Source organism: Gastrolobium bilobum, unplaced genomic scaffold (genome assembly GCF_033153095.1).
Source record: "Gastrolobium bilobum isolate Gb01-03AN ecotype WA unplaced genomic scaffold, APGP_CSIRO_Gbil_v1 utg16078, whole genome shotgun sequence".
Classification (NCBI taxonomy): Eukaryota; Viridiplantae; Streptophyta; class Magnoliopsida; order Fabales; family Fabaceae; genus Gastrolobium; species Gastrolobium bilobum.
Window position 1 is genome coordinate 182,792 of NW_026896197.1, and position 9,983 is coordinate 192,774.

Here is a 9,983-nt window from a genome sequence, read left to right on the forward strand (position 1 = left end):
CTAATTTAGCAAATCAGAATGGAAACTAAATTATGGACGTTTAAAAGTTAAAACCCGCCAAAAATTAGATTATTTAGTGGAGGTGTTTTTAACCTCCATTAAAAAACCTCCAGTAATCCTCCTTTTTTTTGTAGTGCCTGTTATATGAAAAAAAGAAGGGTCATTTTCACATGCATCGCTTACAATAAATTTTAATAAAGTTAACACTTGTTTTGCAAAAAAAATAAATTACAAATACTTCAAAGTCAAATTCAAATTTTATAGTATTTGAACATCTTTAACTTTAAGGTTCGTTTGGTGGATAGAATATGATAAGAATCGATAAGATAGGAGGGTTAGGTAAAAGTAGAAAACGATATGGGCATGTTAAACTCATATCCTATCATATATTTGATGTGTACTATTGATATGCCTCCAGCATATATATGATTTTAAGTCAAAAAGAGCAAAAATCTTGATCAATCATGAATAAAAAGAGCTATAATTACCATTAAACTGATAAATCCTAATCAGATATCTCGTCACTGATTTTCTTATATTTTTGTAAGAAAAAGGACGAGAAAGAAGCCCAATTAATAGCCACAGAAAGACACAAGTCTGAAGCCACCGTGCTACTAGCGCGGAGCTGACGCTATCAGCGCCAGCATCACTTTTCAACACAGTGCCACCACGCTACTAGCGTGGCACTGGCGCCATCAGCGCCAACAATTTCTGCCAACCGTGCTATCAGCGCGAGATTCCCACTAGAAGAGCGAAGCTACTGACTCCAGACAACACTCCCACGCTATCAGCGCCACCCTGGCGCTAGTAGCGCGGGAAGCACGTGATAGTTTTAAGTCTTATATCAGAAAGCATCCGGAGAAGATTGAAATCAAGAGAAATGATCAAGATTTAATTCAAGAGGGAAAAGTCTATATAAGTATTTTGATAGGATAATGTTATCCTATTCCGTGATATAAATAGATAAAAATACATTTTTTAAATATAGTTTCATATGATTTTTTAAAAATAATTTTTAAACCACTTTTTAATTTATTTAGGCAATAATTCATATTTTAAATTATCTAAAAATTTGAAACTCAAAATTTTAAATAAAATATATTAAAATACATAAAAAATTTATAAAATGCTTTAAAATAAATTAATTATATACTCACCAACTAAAGTTTATACATTTTTTAAAATTAATTCTCAATATTAGTGATTGATTGCTAATGATAGTGGTTGGTGGTGGCGGTGGCTGGTGTGATGGGTGGCGATTGAAGTTGTGGTGGAGGAGGTTATCGGGTTTTGTGGCAACAATGGTGGTTGGTTGTTGTGGTGAGGTGGCAGTGACGGTAGTGGCCAATGGCGACGATAGCAAAGGTGGCGGACGTGGTTGGTGCAGTGGTGGCAACTCAGGTGTCGATAGCTAATGGAAGTGATAGTAGCGGTGGTGTAACACCCCGTGTATACCCGGTTTGTTAACATGTCATCGTATTAAACCACACTTAATTAAAAATGCGGAATATCTTTTTCTTTTCAATTATGACGTCATTATACTTATCCAAGTTGATTAAGCCCCGTGGTCCGACTGCTGGCGATCCAAAGTATACACACACCCAGTAGTAGATGGCACTGCAGGTGCCGAAGTAGGTGGAAGGGGAACCATCTGTAATGGAACTGCCTGAACTGCTACAGCTCTCGCCGTCGACGATGGAAAATCTCTAGAGTAGTGGCCCTCCTTGCCACAGTAAAAACAGATCAGTTGTCCCGTAGCACAACGTTCTGCATGCTTCTTTTCGCACCCCGAACACCTAGGAGTGGAAGGAGGCCTAGTAAAACCTTCCTATTGCGAATAAGTCCTCTTGAACTGGCCAGGCACTTGCCTCGCCGCAAACTACTTCCCTTTGCCCTTCCCAGAAAACTTCCTGTCTTTCCAGGAAGTGGAACTAACCGTTCACTTCGACTCAACAATCTTGGCCCTCTTGACCTTACTCGTAATACAGACATCCTCGATGTCCCGACACTGCTGCACCAGTGTCCCAAAATCTCTCGAAGCCGCTCCAGCAAGGGGAACAACTATCTCCTCGCTAAGTCCCCTACGGAACTTAGCAGCCAAAAAGGTCGGAGTAGGCATAGCCATCCGAAAGTGTGCAAACTTCACCAGCTCGTTAAACTTTGCCAGGTACTTTTCAACAGACAACGAGCCCTGCACCAATCTATCGAACTCCCCCTGCTTCCTCTCCTGTGCATCATACGGGAAGTGTAACACCCCGTATACATTCGGTAATGTTATCATATCATCGTATTAAGCTGCGCTTAATTAAAATTGTGGAATATCTTTTTCTTTTCAATTATGACGTCATTATACTTAGCCACGTTGAATACTTAATTCATTTTCAAAACATTGCCTGTATGTAAATTGCAAAAGACAGCTAACTGGAATATCTCATAACATAAATAACATAAATATGTCTCTAGTCACGGAACTACAACACGTAGACTGGATAACCCTGATAGTTTATACAACCCAGTTAAACTTAAACATAACAGAAATCAAAGTGGTATTGACAAACCCCATGCTCACCCAAATAAGGCATCAAACCCAACATAAGTCTCAACATCAACAACATAATAATAAGACAGAAAACATAAACAACATCCAATCTAGTCATGTCAGCATAAATATAACAATAATCATCAACTAAGCTCCGGCCTCCTGCCGCCAGAGGCATCACCCCCAAATTACCTGAACCTGAAATAAGCGCCCCCAAACGTGGGGTGAGATCTCTAAACAAGAAATCTCAGTAAGACAAGGGGTCCTCAAGGACTCTTCCGCCCCAAGCTCACTTACAAGTATAATATAAGTTCAAAAGCAATAATTTCAATGCATGTTCATGTTAAGGCATATATATCATGACAGTATAATCTCTTGCTCAACAAGCTAAATACTATAACTTATTAATCATGTGATGTATATAGATGCGGTTCGACTGGCCATGAAACATGATAGGGATTATGCACGTCTGCGACCCATCTAAACATAAGAGTCGCAGTCTTATGCCTTACACACCAGAGTCGCTGTCTGATTGTGTAAGTAAACAACATCACTTTCATACAGTACATGCCTTACACACCAGAGTCGCAGTCTGATTGTGTAAGTAATCAACAGACATATTCACATATCTCAGGCATATATCAATGCATATAACATTTTCATAAAAGCATACCATGCATATAAACCACCCTCCCTTGGAGGTCGGTGGAACAAACAACAGATCAATCCGAGGACACGAAAGCTTACCTTGCAAGCTAGCTATCCAAACCGGGAGTCCACACAAGCTCAAAGTCCACAAACAGCAAGATCACAATCTGTTTGGACCAATAATCACATCAATATACATACTCTACACGCACATGACATAAAGACAACGCATTTTCTTTACGTTTCATATCTTTAGGCTTCTCACAAAGCCACAAGCCCTTAATCACTTAGATTCTGACTTAGTTTAATTATTACAGAGGTTCAACTTAGCCAATCTAGGGTCCACAAATCCCAAACATCATTCTGAATGAACAGTGCAGCTACTATTCTTCGAAAACCCAGAATATCAGGATATATGTCGGGGCCATATCCGGATATCATATCCGGATATTATATCCGGATATCACAAGACCCCATATCCGGATATCAATATCCGGATATCATATTTGGATATCTATATCCGGATATTTCGCGACAAAATGCAGTTTCTGCATTTCGTGAGATATCACTCCAAAGGTTGGGTTTTTAACTCATTCCAACGTTAAAGCATGCATTTTTAAAGGCTTTTATGTTCATGTTCAGGTTGGATACTTGGTTAACCCATTAAGCATGTCAAGACACCTCTTTTATCAATTAAAACTCATGACCAATGGTTGTTAACACTTACCCAAGCTTTAAAACAGAGAAATGAGTGCTCTTGGAGCTCACCAACAACCTCCAAGGTTCTGACTTTGAAGATGCACGAAAATGGCACACAACAATGGTTCCTTTCCTTCAAAGATCACTCCTTGAAGCTCAAAATGCCTTCACAAAGGCTCCACCCTCACAACTCAGCAACACAGCCCCTAAGTCTCACCAAGACAGACCTCAAACTCAGAAAGGTGAAGGCTTTCACCCTCCAAACACACACCTCTAAGTGTTTACAAGGTTTAAAGAGAAGAATCCATGGTAATTAAGGTGAGTTGGGAGACTTTTCATGCAAGAAGGCCAAAGGAAGAAGGTGGCAGCTCACACTCAGCAAATTCTCACGTAAAGAATGTTAAGTTTCTGACCTAGAAACTTGTGCACACCTATATATAGTCTAATTAGTTTTAATCGCACAATATTAGCGCTAATTGCTACGCTTAGAATTTTAATCCCAAACTTAGGATTCTGAACCTACTCATTTTTCTAAGATTTATCATATTTTTATTTTATTTTTCGCAGCACCTTTCCGGTACGCGCTTTCCATAGCCAGTATCAGATTCTGGCACTAGTTCTCATTATTTTAACTTGAAACTCATTTTAAAAGTCCTACATATTATTCTATGAATATTCATGCACTTATTATAAATTTCTGGGATACTTCATCGGTACGCATTTATACCGAGTAGCAGAACCAGTATCTGCACTTTTCGTCCGAAAAGCGACTTTCAGCATTCTTAATCACTTTCTATATTTATTTAAGCCTTCTCATAATTATTAAGGTCAATTATGGAATTATTTCCTAATTTCACGCATTTAATTAATTATTTTCCTTAATTAACGGTGCGGGTTCTTACAGGAAGTATCTGCCCAAAAAGCAATCCTCGAAGAATGGCCATGTCATCACACGACCCTGCATCTCAAAAGCATGAGAGGTGTTCATCCACCACTCATGGGCACCGCCCTCTAGCATATACGTCGCAAACATTAGCTTCTGTGGATCAATACACTGCATAACCCGGAAGATCTTGTCCAACGCCTGTAGCCATTTTGCCGCAGCAATAGGATCATACGACCCATCAAGGAAGGTGGCCTATGCTTGTGGAAAGCATTAAGCCAGCAGTCTAACACATCGCGATCCTCAGCAGGCTCCACATAGGGTTCCATCACCCCAGTAGTATGACCAGTGCCCTCAACATGGCTTCGGCTCTCGTCCTGCAGACTAGGTGGAGGTGGAGGCGGAGGCGGTGGAGGTGGTGGCGAAGGGAACTGACCAACAGCAAGATCATCCCTCATCTCCTCCAACATGACCCTCATCATAGTCATGTTCGTCAGGCAGTTTGCCTCCAATACATCCCCAGTGGCTTTCTAGTTCGCCTCTCTGACGACGTCCAGCATAGCTTGGTTTGCCATTCTCATAGCCTCCTGGTCAGCTAGTCGAGCCGCCTGCATATCAGCCAATGCAGTCAGGATAGGTACAGGTTGATCCTCGCTAATGTCTCGGTTCCTCCAAGGTTGCACCATGACTCTGCACAAGTTACACAAAGAATGAGTTGATCAGGCCCACGCAATGTGGTCACATATGCATCATCATAGCAAAACCCAATAGAGAGAACACACAAATAAGACTCACAACAAAACATCCTAAGTTATTGCAATACATACAGGCTTTTCCTAGAAAGTGCTCTGATACCATAAAATATAACACCCCGTGTATACCCGGTTTGTTAACATGTCATCGTATTAAGCAACGCTTAATTAAAAATGCAGAATATCTTTTTCTTTTCAATTATGACGTCATTATACTTATCCAAGTTGATTACTTAATCATTTTCATAAAAACATCGCCTGTATGTAAATTGCAAAAGGCAGCTAACTGAAATACCTCATAAATAGATAAGTGAGTATCTAAGTCACGGATCTACAACACGTAGTCCGGACATAATCCTGATACAATTATACAACTCGAATAAACTTAATATCATCAAATCAACGTGGCATGGACAATCCCCATGCTCACCAAATAAACAACATACTCATCAAGTCTCAATACAAACAGCATGATAAAGGAAAAAGCATAAACACTAATTAACGGTGCGGATTCTTACAGGTGGCGTCAGCGGTGATTAGTGGAAATTGTGGTTGTTAACTAATGGCAGTGGCAGTGATTGTTGTCGCCTAGATGTAACACCCTAACTCAAGGAACAATTACACCAAACAAAAGTAGCTAAACGGAAATGCATATGTTTATATACATACATCTTTTGCAATTTGAAGTTTATATGTGTGTGTGTGATAGGATCATTTGATACCGTTGTCAAACTAAAAAGTTTACACCAAATCTTAATCGTTGATTTTCATCAATCGACAGTTATTATTTATTGGGAATTACTAATTAATTAATGAGTGTGACCCAATAAATTATAACCGTCAGATTGGTGGAAATCAACGGTTAGAATTTAGTGTCAAACTGAAAAGTTTGACACCGATGTCAAAGGATCCTATACAGTGTATGTGTGTGTGTGTGTGATATGATCCTTTGATACCATTGTTAAACTAAAAAGTTTGACACCAAATTTTAATCGTTAATTTTCATCAATCAACGGTTATAATTTATTGGGAATTGCTAATTAATTAATGAGTGTGACCCAATAAATTATAACCGTCTGATCTGCAGAAATCAACGGTTAGGATTTAGTGTCAAACTAAAAAATTTGACACCGGTGTCAATAGATCCTTATCTTTATATATATGGGTGTGCATGACAACCTTCCCGGAATCAATTCTTTTTTAATTTCTGTTCCCGGAAACAAAAATGGATAAGAAACTCGTTTGGTAAAATCGGTTTAATTTTTTTGTTTCGGGATGAACCGGTTTAATTTTTGTGCTAGATAACAGAAAAAAGAATAAAAAAATTTCTGTTTTTTTGTTCCCGGGCACAAAATGAGAAACACTTATCCCTCTCAATCACTCTCCACCGTCGTACCACTAGTGTCGTTATCACCACCCCTCACCACCACGATGCCACCACCACCTCCACTATCACCACCACCACAATTACTGCCACCGCCACCACCACTATCATCGTCACCACCACTATCATCGTCACCACCACCATCACCACTACCGCCGTCAACACCACCACCATCATCGCAACCACTGTCGTCACCGCCACCATCGCCATCACACGCCATTGCCACAACCCCCATCGTCATTACTACCACCACCACAACGTCACTATTACCATCACCACCACATCACCAACCACCACTACTATTGCCGCAGCCACTACCGTCACCACCACCGTCGTCGCTGCCGCCGCCACCAACCACCACCACCGTCACTGTCATTACCATCACCACCACCACCATCGCCACCATTACACCACCCCCGCCACTACCATCACTACAGCATTGCCACCACTACCACACCACCACTGTCACCTACCACCACTGCCACCGCCGCAACCACTGCCTCCATCACCACCATGATGCCTTCACAACCACCACCACCATGCCACTGCTACCATTGTTGCCGCCACCAACCACCATACCCACCACCATTGTCGCAACCACTGTCGTCACCTCCACCACCACCATCCCCACCACTACCACCGTCGCTGTCATCATTACCACCGCCATCGTCACATCCACTGCCGTCTCAACCACCACCAATATCTTCACCACGTCACTGCCACCACCACTACCGTACCGCCGCCGCCGCCGCCGCCACCACAACCACAACCATACCATGTGGAAAGTAAAATGATGATCCGAAATTTATTTATATTTAATAGGAATTATTTTTTATTATATTATTTGTTGTGTTATCAAACACAATTCTCATTCTCAGAATAAAAATAGGACATGTTATCAAACACATTTTTTTTCTCAGAAACTGTTCTATGGCACAGAAATAGAAAAGAATTGTTTCTTTTCAGAAACAGTGCTAGGGAATAGAATGATTGTCATGCACACCCTATATATATCAGTAATTTCCATGAACTTGATTATGGATATCACAATTCCAAAAAAAAAAAAAAATTGATTACATAAACACAATCATTGACTAAGCCACTTGTATCAATCAACAACCCATTACATGGTAATCACACACTCAGTTTATCAAATGTTTCCTGGGTTGGTATACTTGATCTGAGTTCCTGAAATGAAACCCCAACAAAGTGAGATGTGAATCTCGGAAATTAAAGAATTATTAAGCATACTCTATTATAACTTGAGAATATGTCCTGGTCAACATTATCTCATAATCACAGCCCTGCGGAGATTTCCCGAAAAAGATATTCACATGTATATACACACACATATAGATTAGCTAGTCGTCTAAAGCTACTGTATCGACTCTTAGGCCCTGGATAAGCTATTATATGTATCTCGCATATAGTAAGTGTGTGTGCTTATCCGTTATGGACATATAGGTGTATTGAGCTCAAACACTATAAGACATGCCTCACAACTGCAATTGCGGCACTTGATAACTTTTAGGCATTATGCCCACAACTATATATATATATATATATATATATATATATATATATATATATATATATATATATGCTGGTATTCTCAGAAGGATAGCATGATATAACAAGAATAGTAAATAAATGAAGCAGTTAAACATTAAATCATTCGGATGGATGAAATTAAATAACAAATTCTATAATGTAGCTATCCTTGCTGTTGTGAGCTGCACCAGAAAGGAAGACCAGAGGAGGTAGAGTAACAAGGGCTTCTCGATAAGATGCTCGCTTTAGCGAGCAAGTCCATACATTATTTTCCCCACGAGTCTGCTCACTACAACAAGTGATTAGGTCAACGAGCAGTACCAAAAATGCATATTTCTAGTTCTGCTTTTCAATAAGGGTTTGGGTTTGTAGAAACCCCATATGTATTCAATTCTAACCTATCATCTTAGGCCTAGTTGGTTCAACAAACATTCGTGCATGTGGATCTATGGCTAATTTCGTATAGTGCATGTCTCATCACTACTACTACATGTATGAACAAGCTTTAATGTCGTACCAATGCTTATGCTCTAGGGACAATCCCTGCACCAGTAGAGGCTTGCATGTCTCAACCAAAGAAAACTTCTTGAATTAATCATAGAATATACAACATAATTCTATAACTTACATCTTGAAGTTCCACCTTGTCTTTATCCTTGACTCGTAGCAATTGAAAGTCCCTCATTTCTTGGTAAGATTTAGCAACTTTATATGCTTCTTGTGGGTGTTGGATGTCCATTCCCGAGCTCTCTACTACCTTGACTTGGTTAGGTATCATAGCTGCCACAAATTCCCAAGGATGGTTTAGCTCTTCATTCTTTTTGAAGCATTATTGACTCAAGATAAGAAGAAGGACCAATGAGGATTTCGTGGTTACTCTTCTAAACATGCAAATGGGGTTACTCTTAATTTCACTTACAAATGTGTGAAAGGGACAAGAGAAAACGGAAGTGACAATGATGGTTTTGATTCACTTATAATGGTGACAAAAGAATGAAGAGATGGAGTTAAGTTGGGAAAAGTGGTGAGGGTGGTAAGGTATTCTTTCTTCTTAGGTAGGGAAAAAGTGTGAGAGGGATTCTTGCATGCATCACACGAGAAAGAAAGCAATGTGCATGGGGAGTGAAGGAACAAAGTAAAAATGAATGGGTTTTTGTTTTTAACTTCTTTTTTTGTAAACAGATCTTACACTAGGGGTTATTGGTGGTGGCAGTAGTGGCCATTGGCAACGACAGTGATGGTAGTGGTAGATGGTGCGGTGGTAGCAGGTTAAAATATTGGTGGTGGCGACGCCAGCGACGACTAGTGACAATTATGGGAGACGGTCGACGGTTATGGTGTTGGGGTTCGTGGTGGTAGTCGGTGACAATGGTGGTGAGTGGTAACTCATGGTGATGGTGGTGGCTGACTAATGGATGATAGTGGCTACTACGGGTGCCCGATGGCCGATGGCAGCAGTGATGGAGGCTGGACAATGGCAAGGGCTGAGTGTCATGTGCTTAACAAAGTTCGTAGAAGAAGTGCATA